The following is a 13,561-nucleotide window of genomic DNA, read 5'->3' on the forward strand; positions in this document are numbered from 1 at the left end:
GGGGCTAGGGGCCGCCCCCTGTCCACGGTCCCTCACGCATCGGTCAGTCCTTCCTGGGGGGAAGGGGCCCGCTGAAGTCCCGGTCCTCACCGAGGCACCCCATGCAACCGCAGACCGGTCCGCCGGCTGGGGTACGCCAGTGCAGGGTCAGGCCCTGTGCCTACGGTGAGTGCTCGCAGGAGGCGGGCTGAGGGCTGAGGGCTGGCGCCATCAATCACTCTGGCCTCTCCACCGTCAGTGATCCGTCCGCAGGTTCACCTATGGAAACTTTGTTACGACTTTTACTTCCTCTAGCTAGTCAAGTTTGATCGTCTTCTTGGCGCTCCGCCAGGGCCGATGCCAATCCCGGCGGGGCCGATCCGAGGACCACACTAATCATCCAATCGGTAGTAGCGACGGGCGGTGTGTACAAAGGGCAGGGACTTAATCAACACAAGCTTATGACCCGCACTTACTGGGAATTCCTCGTTCATGGGAAATAATTACAATCCCCAATCCCTATCACGAATGGGGTTCAGCGGGTTACCCGCACCTGTCTGCGAAGGATAGACTCATGCTGATCCGTTCAGTGTAGCGCGCGTGCAGCCCCGGACATCTAAGGGCATCACAGTCCTGTTATCGCTCGATAACATGTGAACGCCACTTGCCCCTCTAAGAAGTTGGACGCTGGGGGTCCCGTAACTAGTTAGCATGGAGGAATCTCGTTCGTTATCGGAATTAACCAGACAAATCGCTCCACCAACTAAGAACGGCCAAGCACCACCACCCACAGAATCGAGAAAGAGCTATCAATCTGTCAATCCTTTCCGTGTTCGGGCCGAGTGAGGTTTCCCGTGTTGAGTCAAATTAAGCCAAAGGCTCCACTCCTGGTGGTGCTCTTCCGTCAATTCCTTTATGTTTCAGCTTTGCAACCATACTCCCCCGAAACCCAAAGGCTTTGGTTTCCCGGAAGCTGCTCGGCGGGTCATGGGAATAACACCGCAAGATCGCTAGGCGGCTTTGTTTATGGTCGGAACTACGACGGTATCTGATCGTCTTCGAACCTCCAACTTGTGTTCTCGATTAATGAAAACATTCTTGGCAAATGCTTTCGCTTTGATTCGTCTTGTGCCGGTCCAAGAATTTCACCTATAGCGGCACAATATGAATGCCCCCGGCCGTCCCTCTTAATCATGGCCCCAGTTCTGAAAAAACAAAAAAATAGAACCAGAGTCCTATTCCTAATCCATTATTCCTAGCTGAAGTATTCAGGAGACCGGCCTGCTTTGAACACTCTAATTTTTTCAAAGTAAACACTTGGGACCCCCATGACACTCAGTCAAGAGCATCAAGGGGGCGCCGAGAGGCAGGGGCTGGGACAGGTGGTAGTGCACCTCGCAGCGGACCGCTAGCTCGATCCCAAGATCCAACTACTAGCTTTTTAACTGCAGCAACTTTAATATACGCTATTGGAGCTGGAATTACTGCGGCTGCCGGCACTAGATTTGCCCTCCAATGGATCCTCGTTAGAGGATTTAAAGTGTACTCATTCCAATTACAGGGCCTCGAAAGTTTCCTGTATTGTTATTTTTCATCACTACCTCCCCGAGTCAGGAGTGGGTAATTTGCTTCACATCCCTGCCTGCCTGCCTGGGTGAGCAGGCTCAAAGGAAAGGCCCATCGGGAAGGGGCCGAGAGGCAGGAGCAGATCCGGGCCTCTGGGGGCCCGGCAGGTAGGCTCGGGTGCTGCCTTCCCCTGTCTGAGAATCACAGGACCTCAAGAAGGTCTGACTGAGCAAACTCTGAGAAAAAGGACCATCGGGAAGGGGCTGAGAAGCAGGCGCAGACCTGGGCCCCTGGGAGCCCCGGCGGGCGGGCCCAGGTGCTGCCTCCCCCTGTCTCACGATCACCGGACCTCACGGAGGTCTGACCCAGCAAACTCGGAGAAAAAGGACCATCGGGAAGGGGCTGAGAGGCAGGTGCGTACCCAGCAGGCGGGCCCGGGTGCTGCCTTCCGCTGTTTCTGAATCGCCGGACTTCACGGAGGTCTGACTGACCCTCTCCCTAGTAATTCGGAGAAAAATTGCCCCCCTTTCTTGTAATCCGTGCACACGAGGTGACAGAGGGGACCCAAGGCGCAAATGTACACGGCCTTCTGGAGCCCTCGCTGGGATCGGGGAGGCAAATGAGCCCTCATCGGGACTTCTAGGCAAGCCCGGCCATCTGGTTGCCCCATTGGAAAGCATTGCGCACGACCAGATGGCCGAGGGAATAGGCATGACCAGATGGCTGAAGGGATAGTTGCGACCAGATGGCCGAGGGAATAGGCGCAACCAGATGGCCAAGGGGAAAGGTGCGACCAGATGGCCGGGCTCGAAAGGGAAGACATCTGGTCACTCTGTGCCCCAACGAAAAAGTGAGTGGGCGCCAGGGCATGGGGGACCGGAGGCCCACGCCCCAGCTGGGCCCCAGCCATGGAGGCTGCGAGGGGGACCGGATGGGCCCTCTGACCTGGGGCCCGCGGACACCTTGACAAGCAGGGGAGGCCTGCACGGTACCGACAGACCCCTGTCCTGGGCCCCTGGTGGAGCGGCAGACTGGGGGATGGGACCCAGGGCTGGAGCCCCCTACACTGGGCCCAGCAGAGCCCCTGGACCCAGCAGGGGCTCCCAGGACCGGAGGCGCAGGGGAAGCATCCCCGGGCCCGCCATACCCCGTCCCGGGCACCCTGCCACGCGGCAGGACCCAGGACGGAGGCCGGGGTGGGGAGGCCACCCTCCCCGGCCAGAGCTCCTGAACCCAGCCATGCAAGGGGAGGCCCCCCCGGCTACAACGGAACCCCGTCCCAGGCCTTTGGCAGTGCCGCAGGCCAGGGGACGGGGCTCAGGGCCCAGGGCCGGAGCCCCCGACCTTTGGCCCGATGTGGCCCCTGGCCCCTAGCGGGCCTCCCAGGCCCGGAGGCACAGGAGAAGCCTCCCCGGGCCAGCCGGACCCCGTCCAGGGCACCCTGAGACACGGCAGGACCCAGGACAGAGCCCGGGGTGGGGAGGCCCTCCTCCCCGGGGCCCTCAGGGGCCCCGGCCGGAGCTCCTGAACCCAGCCAAGCAAGGGGAGGCTCCCTGGCCACAACGGAACCCCATCCTGGGCCTTTGGCAGTGCCGCAGGCCAGGGGACGGGGCCTAGGGCTGGAGCCCGTGACCCGGGGCCCAGCAGGGCCCATGGACCCAGCCGGGGCTCCGAGGCCCAGAGGCACAGGGGAAGCCTCCCTGGGCACGCCAGACCCCATCCCCGGAACCCTGCCATGCGGCAGGACCCAGGACGGAGCCCGGGGTGGGGAGGCCGCCCTCCCCGGGGGCCCTCAGTGGCCCAGGCCAGAGCTCCTGAACCCAGCCAAGCAAGGGGAGGCTCCCTGGGCACAACGGAACCCAGTCCCGGGCCTTTGGCAGTGCCGCAGGCCAGGGGACAGGGTTCAGGGCCGGAGCCTCTGACCTGGGGCCTGGCGGGTTCTCTGGACCCAGCCGGGGCTCCCAGGCTCGGAGGTGCAGGGGAAGCCTCCCCAGGCCAGCTCGACACCATCCCAGGCACCCTGCCACGCATCGGGACTGAGGACGGATCCTGGGGTGGGGAGGCCACTGTACAGGGCCCCATAAGGTGATCCTCACCAATTAGGCTATGTACCTAAAGTACATAGTATGAATTTAGAGAGAGAACAGCTGGGCTGTGGTTCTGATTAGCAGGCCCACAGCCACATCTAAGTCGAAAACCAGTAAAGCAAAAGCAAAAAGTGGGGGTGACCATAGGAAGCAGACCCTACTCTCCTACAGAGCCACCGGGAAGCGGAGCCCCCGTCCCCTGCATGGGCAGGCGGGAAACCTAGCACGAAGGCCCGGAGTGGGCAGACGGGAGTCCTTTCGGTCCCGGCCATCTGGTCGCACCTCCCCCCTCGGCCATCTGGTCATGCGTATGGCTTTCCAATGGGGAGACCAGATGGCCGGGCCGGCCTGGAAGACTCGATGAGGGCTCATTTGCCTCCCGGATCCCAGCCAAGGCTCCAGGAGGTCAGGCACTTCCATGTCTAGGGTCCCCTGAGCCTTGTGGTGTGCACGGGTTACCAGAAAGCACTGAAATTAAATGGGTCAAAAACGGAGATCCTTCTCCTAGGTCAAAAAACACTGATTCTACCCCCAAACATCTGGCCCGTCTGTATGGGTGAACCCCCTGCCCCTAAGACGGAAGTTAAGAGTTTGGGAGTATGGTTAGAGAAAGACCTCACCTTCAGAACGCAGGCAAGGAAAACGGCCGGCATCTGTTATGGCCTATTAAGATCATGTAGAAAGGTGCTCTCCCTACTCCCTTTACAGTCCCGACTACTGCTGATCCAAGGCCTAGTTGTGTCCAGGTTGGACTACAGCAACGCCATTTATTTAGGAGCCCCGGAAACCACTCTCCAAATACTACAGAAAACCCAGAATGCCGCTGCCCGGCTGCTAACGAATACCCCAGCCAGAACATCAGCCAAACCCGCACTGAAAAAACTACACTGGCTTCCGATCAGGGAAAGAGTGAGATTCAAGGCCCTATGCCTGGCTCACAAAGTGCTTCACAACGCGGGCCCACCAATTCTTAACAACTGGATCACACCCTACAGACCGACAAGAGCGCTTCGATCGGACCATGAAAATCTTATTGTGGTTCCCAGGGTAAAAAAGGCCCGCGCAGGAGGTCGCCGCTTCTCAGTCCACACAGCGAAACAATGGAACGCGCTCCCCTTGAAACTTAGATCAGAACCTAACCTCCTGCGCTTCAGGAAATCTCTTAAAACCTTTCTTTTCCCTTAACCTACGTTCACCCCCGTACCTTCATCTATCAGGACCACGAGGTTTAGCGCTGGGATACTTTTGGGTGACTACGCGCTCTATAAAAACCTAAAATAAATAAAATAAATAAATAAAATATACTCTTAAAGTGCCTTATAATCCTCGCGGTTATGGTAACTTTGGTTTGGCTTCATCAAAACATGTCGTGTAAGGTGTCTAACACTTTGGAATACTACCCCCACACCATTTCTGGCGATGAGGATAGTATTCCCCCCTTCTTGAGGGAGAAGACATGTTGAAATCCTACTTACCCGGTTAAAGTTAACCAGAGCCCCAGCATCACAAAATGGATGCTGCTGCCACGGACACAAGTCTGACCTCCTGCTGCTGGGAGTCCTTCCAGCGAGGGAGGCTTGGACAATAGGTTTCCTGCCTTGGGAGGTGCTAGCACCAACCCAGACAGGACTTAGTGTATTGGGGCCGGTAGGGATGAAAGAAACGAGACACTGCCTGGGGCACACAAGGTGTCCCATGCATAGCCCAGTTCAAACAGGTGCTGGGGCACTCCAGCCCCAGCCCTGGCACGAAACTGGACAAACGGAAGGGGGTGTAACCACCCCCCTCCCTGGTCCCACCCATAGGAGGGACCTAGCAGGTAACCCAGCCCCCCAGATTAGTATAAGAGTGGGAGCTGAGTCCCTAGGACTTTGGATTATCCTGAACTGAAACTAGACACGAAACTCTGGACCTTCGACATTCGACGACAAGAAGACTGAAGAATCTCCCTTGTGGCCAAGGAGTGGCCACCCTGTGCAAACAGGCACCAACAAGCAACCTGCCGTTTGCTTTGCCAAAGTTCTACGAGGAACCGACTGCAGAGCCCGACCAGCGCCTTGACTTCCAGACTTCTCCGACCCTGATCCACATCCACAGCCGAGCTGAGATCCATGGAGGCGACGAGAGACGTGAACCCGGCTACCTGGGAAAATTGGCGAGTAGCTTCCAGCGCAGCTTCTGAGGCATTCTTGAAGTTGTACTCTGGAGATTCAGAAGCCCCAGCCCCGAGCACCATCTGCACTGAAGATCAGCCCTCCACACTCCACGAGTTCTGCGTGGGGCCCTTCTGCATTTTCCTGCTCGACGCATCTGTCCACTTGCAGGCCCGCTGGCTAGTAGCCTCAGTGACGACGAACCCTTAACTTTCCACTGCTGGCTTGGCTCCTTCAGACTGGCCCTTGCTTCCCTGTGAAAGAGAAGCACCCCAGACCTTCCTAGTCTGCACCTGAAGCGAATTTCCCTTTCCGCGTGGGTTGCCTTTGCCAAGGCTTGTTGACTCCAATCGGGACGTCGACTCCGCCATCAGCAAGATCCTTCGTGGGACAGCTCGTACCCTGGTTCTGGTAATCCTCAACACCTCCTGGTCCACGCAGCTGCAGAGACAAGCTTCACAACATCACCTGTGTTCTGCACGACATCGCCTGGTTCCTTCCTGGTTCCACACGGTCACTGGCTAGTGACCCAGACTTTGTCCCCTCCTTCAAGATCCATCCTTGGATCCACCGGACATCTTCCTCCTGGCCGCCTGCCAGCATTTGTTCTTCAGGCATCCATAGGATCCAGCGACGACACGGACACATCTTCACACCTATGCACCCGTCTCCTGTGGGTGAGGTAACGTGAGTACTCCGGTGCTCCAGTGGATATTGACTATCCAAGTGTCTAAGTCTTTAGTTGCTTCCTCCTAGCTCCTTCGGAAGTGTCCTTATTCTCCCTATTTCTAACTGTTACATTCCCATTGACTTTAATGTAACCCGCGTGTGTGTTTCCACTCTGCACACGCTTCCCGTGGGCCTCCCACTTCCTAACTATTGGTAGTGTAGTGTAGCCCCAGCGATTCCCTAGGCCCTAGGCCTACTCCCTGTTTGTGACGTGGTACTTATACCACTTTCTTAATATATGGTTTGCGTGGCCCCTGGGCCTAACTGTATTTTCCTGTGTAACTTAACGTATGCTACTTAAGAAATTGTTTGTACTTAGACCGCTGACCTCATAAAGAGTGCTGAGGGTATATGCTAGAATAAATACATTCTAACTTTATATATACTTGGTGTGGTGTCCTTTCATTTGGTATTCAAGGGATTATAATGGTATAACAGCTGGCTTCACATGCCATACAGAGTTTAGCCGAAGACTGCTCTTGTCCATGCTACCACTAGGATAGCTGGTCTATAAGGTTGACTTTACAACCAATCACCATAAGGGTTGTTTGGACTGATACAAGGTGTGCACTAGAACTAGTGACAGCGTATATCAGGCCAACTTCTCACAGGCTCGGGGACCCCGGCTGAGACTCAAGCCCGGGGAAGGACCGCCGGAGCTCTCGGGCCCGGACGCTCAGGGATGACTGCCTGGGAACCATGGAGCCCGTCCCGGGCACTTTGCCTCGCCGTGGGCCAGAGGAGGGAGCCCCGGACGCCTAGGGAGCTGTTGCCCAGGCAGAGCCCATCTGGTCCCCGGCAGAGAACCGTCAGCCTGGGAGGGGTGTCCCGGCATACCCTGCCCCTAGTAATCCAGAGGAAGGCTACCCCTCTTTCTGGGAACCCATGCGCACTGCGAGGCTCAGGGGACCCTAGGCGCGAACGTGCCCGACCTCCTGGAGCCCTGGCTGGGATCCAGGAGGCAAATGAGCCCTCATCGGGACTTCCAGGCCGGCCCGGCCATCTGGTCGCCCCATTGGAAAGCATTGTGCGCGACCAGATGGCCCAGGTGCGACCAGATGGCTGGGACTGAAATAACGCCAATCTGCCTGCCCCGAGCCTTCACGGGAGGGCTCCCACCTGCCCATGCCGGGCTCAGTGGCTGCAGGGCTCGGGGCTGCAGGGCTCGGGAACTGCAGGGCTTGGGGGCTGCAGGACTCCGGGGCTGCAGGGCTCCGGCACTGCAGTGCTCAGGGAGGGCTTGGAGACCCTACGCTGGGTTTCAGGCATGGGGTGGCCCGCAGGCCCTCCTGGGGCCCAGCCACCCGGGGGAGGACTGCCCGGGACCCATGGAGCCTTGCAAGTCTCTGGGGCTCTGCACCGGGGACCCTTGTCCCGGGCAGATGGACACTTGGCAGGCCGCAGGAAGGGGGGTCCCAAACCCCAGGCCCTGACCGAAACCTAGGCCCCGGGGCCAGGCCCTGCTTCCTCAACCCAGCCAGGCCGGGGAGATCGGGGAGCCTGCCCATGCATGAGGGACCCCTGTCCCGGGCACACGGACCCTCAGGACGTGCTCTCGTTTTCCACACATTTTTTCCAAAATTCTGCGTAGTGGCGCTACACCAACTACGCCCAGCCCTAATTCTAACATTGTAGGAGAAAACACTACAGGTAATGTAAACTTTGCTGTAATGATGTCTGAGGCTATAATGTGCCTTGGACAATTAGGGTCAAATTAATTCTCAATTCATGTTAATAATATTTAGGATATCGTCATTAGTAATTTATCTACATTTAAGAAATGGAAGCATTTACTTAGTTGTTTCAATGAACTTATGGCCTTGATTAAGCCTTCCTGGAACAAGATAGGACACCACAGATCTGTTTTAGGTAACATTAGCTAAAGGAAATATTGCACATTCTGTTAGGAGTAGATGGGGATATCACTGTTTTCTTGAGACTACTGAATAACGTTATCAAGGGGCAGCAGCGTCTGTGGGCCATGTGCACAGAACAGCTCTGCCATGTATACAGAATAATGGTTTTTAAATTAAAATTGTTGTGCCAGGGCCAGATAAAAAGGCCATGAAATTAAGCTTGCATTCATGTGCCATCATGTTAAAACAGTACAAAAGCTAAAGGAATTGGTAGTTGGTTTTGGAAAATGTTTTCTAGTTAGCTAAATGTGCTTGTACACCAAAATTTACAAAGTGGTACAGTCCAATAGTATTGGATATGGCCTCCTTGATATGGATTCCCCTAGCTATTTACTTTCTACAAGTCTGTTTGTGCCCAGCTGCCAAAAAGGGGGTAAAAATTGTCGACAGGAGGTCACCTGTTTAGGTTATCTACTGTCGAAGGGGGGTAGAAGACTAGCTTAGGAGACTAGCTCCTGGGCAAATTCAGGGTACGCAAAATTAAGTAACACATTGTCCTTTTTTTCTTGGTTTCGGTGCCTATTATGTGTATTATTGAGAGATATTCTGCGTTGAAAGTACGCAGGGCAGCTTGTTGTTGTGTTCTCTCTCTCTCTCTCTCTCTCTCTCTGTAGAGAGAGAGAGAGAGAGGCTGTCTAAGCTGTCTAGGAACTGCCATGAGACAATTGGTTGGGCCCGCTTTAGTCATTTATTTCACAAGATGCTGTGAACATGTTCTTAAATAAATAGAGACAAAGCACCTCACCAGTGCAAGTCTAATTGGCTATTAAGTAATACGCGCCAGTTCTTTGTCCATTGCCGTGTACTCACCCATCTACAGCCGTGAGGGAAACGGCCAGCAAGGGGGATCAGCACCATTCCTCCCGCACTCTGTAGTCCGCCGTGAGGGAAACGGCCAGCAAAGACTACATCTCTCATCAGCCCCTCGCTCACCCCAGGCGCGTGCATTTGATGACAGCAGGCAGCGCTGGGGGAGCATAAAGTCACTGCTAATTCCCCGCAGCGCGGGACGCGCCAGTTTTTTGTATATTGCCGTGTACTCACCCATCTACAGCCGTGAGGGAAACGGCCAGCAAGGGGGATCACCAGCATTCCTCCCGCACTCTGCAGTCTGCCTTGAGGGGAACGGCCAGTAAAGACTACATCTCCCATCAGCCCCTCGCTCACCCAAGACGCCTGCCTTTGATTACAGCAGGCAGCGCCGGGGGAGCATAAAGTCACTGCTAATTGCCCGCAGCGCGGGACGCCAAGGGCGGGCCTGTTTGTGCCCGTTAGTGACTGGTAGGAGGACGGGACGGGGCTCCCCTCTGAGGTGTGCTTGACCGGGAAACTCATCGTAATGAAATCTGTATATTACGGCATCCCCCTTTTTCTAGTAAGTACACTAGACCATGGCCAATCAGAAGAAGCCCATTGGAGGTTCTGTGTTGGGCACTCTAGACCAGTTTATCACACGTGCATCATCGGCATTGGAGAGAGAGATAGTTATGACTGAAAAGAGACTCTCTATGGACCCCACATTTGATAGAAGGTCTTCTCTGGGTAATCTAGCGCAGGCAAAGTCCCCCTATGACACTTCTGTTGTTCCCCCGAATATTGTGGCCGAAGTTATCCGAGGACAAACCAGCGCAATATCTGTGCCTAGTCTATCTAACTTGGAGGGGGAGCGCCAATAGGGGCTTAACAATAAATGTTATGGACAGTGGCATTCTGACTGAGCCTACGCGGAGATGTATGCATACTCGTAGTGTAAATTCCGTCTCTATAAACAGGTCAACAATGGATACAAAGAGGAAATGGGTAGATGTACACCAAAAGGGAAGGAAAACAAAGATTAGAAGCTTAACCCGGAAATGGTCGATAATGGTCCTCCAGCCAAGACAATCCCTGAAGCTGCCCCCCCAGAGGCGGGATTTGCCGCCCCAACAATAGGTTTTAGGGAGGAGACATCACCTAGTTGGGGAGAGGACATGTGGGTCAAAATGGAAAATCTGTTTATTAAATCTTGTGCCCCCATATATGACAGGTTGGATAAAATAGATATTAGGTTGAGCATCCTCGAGGACGAAGTAGCGAGGGTCCAGGGCAGAGGGGCCATAATTTCAGGAGCAAAGGGGCTAGAGAAGCAGGGAAGGGGAATGATAGTACCCATAGCTGGGATACCCCCAGCTACCCTGGGTGTAGAGGGAGGGCTTGGTAGTGGCCATTCACAGGCAACTCATTTAGATCACCAGGGGCAGGATAGAGGCCTCACACCAACTAGGAGTGTCCTAGCATCTCAACAATGTTCAAGGGGGAGGGACCTTGTAACACTACTATAACTACGAACCTTCCTGAGACAAACATCACATCCCCTAGAGACTGTCAGCGGAAAATTACATCACGTATCAACCTCCCCCTGGCCTGTACACCATATGTGGTAATACTAGTGGGGGTACCAGATCTACGACCGGGTCAATGGGAGGACTATCCCGCCTTGAAAAGAAAGTGCATACAGTGGCTGAATGCAAATCGCCCGCTTCCCCCCACGGCATCGGCTGAGATCTTATTTGCCAGAAGGGTAGAGTGGGTAGGGGTGATTGCATAATAATTAACTTTAAGGATACTAGAGCTGTAGCGCACATATGTGGGTGGGTGCAGGAAAGGCCTAGGCTCCAAATAAATGCTGTGCCCCTTGATTATTTTTATCCGGAGGGGAACATGTCCCTACGACATGACCGGTTAGGAGTAGGGGGGGTTGCTACAGGAAATCTCTGGGGCCTTGAGACCAGGAACAGGTACGATGTACTTTCAGGGCTCGAGGAATGTGATTGACGCCACCCGCCCCAGGTACAGGCCGGAAACTTGGATGGCCGTAGCATATCCACAATGGAGGGCACAGGGATAGATAGGGGTGCCCAAAAAGACCTATTAACTGGTTCCCATGACCAAACCCTAGGGGGAACACAGGCATCCTATGCACCGTTAGATCCCGAGGCTGGGAATGTTAACACACCGCCCAATACTAGGGTGGTTGGATCGTTTTCCCAAACAGAATTAGGGACAAACGCGAGCGTAGTCCGGTTCCATACCATGGACCGGGGGGGTTATTACAGAAAACCTCCCTTCTCCCTTTTCGAGTGATCTGTCCTTATTGTACTGGAATATTGCTGGTTTAAGCTCCAAGACATCACAGGAAGAGTGGGCTGACTTCATTGAGGGACATGACATATGTTTGTTCCAGGACACGTTTTTCGTCAGGGCTATCTGAACTTCTATATTCCCGCAGAGAAGAAAGATAGGGGATGGCCAGCGGGTGGTTTGGTAATCTGGGTTAGGCAGGTGCTGGTCTGCACCGTATCTCAGCTACCTACAGCAAGTAGTGACATCCTAGCTGTAAGAATGAAGATAGGGTCAGGGATACGAGTAGATATATATAATATCTACGCACGTGGCCTTCCTGGAGGGTGTCGTTCCGAGGTAGTGACAGCAATGGAACTTATGCTAGAGTCATCGCCTAGTAAAGTCTGGCCGATAATCGGGGGAGATTTCAACACCACGTTCGAGCCAATGGGACCCGACGATGGGAGCCTTACAGAAGAGGAGGATTGTAAATGGGGAATACCTATCCTCGAAATCCCGCCAATAAAAAGATGGACAGAGGCGGCCATTTATCTAAAGGGTCTCTGTTTGGGTCTGCAGCTGAGGGCGGCTAATGGCCGTACCCTTTCTGATAGGTCGGGGGCTGCAACTTTTGATAACGGGTCCTCGTCAAGTCGCATAGATTATTGGCTGCTCAGCTTACATCTGTGGCAGTTCCTCAATGATATGGTTGTAGTTAACCGAGTCGAAAGTGACCACAATCCACTTATTATGACATTGGCAGGGGTGTTAAGTAAGGTAATCCCCATCAGGGACACTACAGCTAATCACGATGTTGTGGTTAGTAATGACATGTGCCACCTTAAGTGGAACCACATTGTTGATCACCCGGAGATAGTGGCCAAAATGGAACTAGAATTAAGCAATACCATGGGTATAATAGGTATCAAAGATGACAGCCAGGAATGGAAGACGATGGTGATGGAGGAGCACATAGCCCTCTTTGATAGCCTGAAGTCTTATTTTCTTAAGCACGGTAGGACCAGGAAATCGAATATAAGAAAATCCCATAGGTGGTATAACGAGGATTGCCGCAAGGCCAGGGTCGAGCTAGGTTCTGCACTAGGAAATAGAGATGGGGACAGAGTACGCTTGGCAAGGAACAACTATAGGAAAGCTGTTGGAGCTGCTAAAAAACAATGGGACCAGGATAGCTGGGGCGATCTACTGGAAGCGTGTAAGGACAAAAATCCGAAAGCATTCTGAAATAAATATAAATGGGCGAAGGGTGGATGCCGAGATCCCCCACAGAACAATGTTGCCCAGGAGCACTGCGTTGAGAACTTTAAACCCCAGTACGCATTACCACCAGATGAACTAGATAGTATACCCTTTGATTTCAAACCCTTTACCAAGTGGGTATTTACTCTGGGTGATGTGACTAGGGCATTAGATACAGTGACACCTGGAAGAGCCGCGGGGTTTGACTGTGTACCAGCTGATGTGTTTTTGCACAACAAATCGCTGTGGTGTAGTTACATATGCATAATCGCCAATACAGTTGCATGCGGTGCTCCAATCCCGCCCTCATGGAAGAGAGCGGAAATAATACCTGTCTACAAAAAGGGCGATATATCGGTGGCAGGCAATTACAGGCCGATCAGCCTTATAGACTCCATCCAAAAGGTTGTAGGGCGGTTGATTCTGCAGAAAGTTCAGTTATGGATAGACGAATACCATATACTTACCCCACTGCAGGCAGGGTTCCGCCCACTTACAAGCACAATAGACCAGGTATTCTGTTTTGTGACAATCTATTGAAAGACTGTCTTATTGGGCAGGGGAGCACTATATGCAGTGTTCGTAGACCTGAAGGCAGCGTTCGATTCTGTGCCACGCTGTAAGCTGTGGCACGTATTAGGTGAATTTGGTATGCCTCTGGAGCTGCTGTCCTTAATCATCCGCTTACATGAGGACAACCATGCTTGGGTGCGGTGGGGATCTAGGGGCGAGGTTACTGAGACCTTTCCCGTTGGCAGGGGAGTGAGGC

The 13,561-nt window shown here is 54.0% G+C and overlaps 1 pseudogene; it reads right to left on the bottom strand.

Annotated features, from left to right (window-relative positions):
- Window positions 1–235: 235 nt before the first annotated feature.
- On the bottom strand, window positions 236–1,677 carry LOC146830274 (18S ribosomal RNA; annotated as a pseudogene).
- Between the last annotated feature and the right edge of the window lie 11,884 nt (window positions 1,678–13,561).

This window comes from Triturus cristatus, chromosome 5_1, assembly GCF_964204655.1.
Source record: "Triturus cristatus chromosome 5_1, aTriCri1.1, whole genome shotgun sequence".
Classification (NCBI taxonomy): Eukaryota; Metazoa; Chordata; class Amphibia; order Caudata; family Salamandridae; genus Triturus; species Triturus cristatus.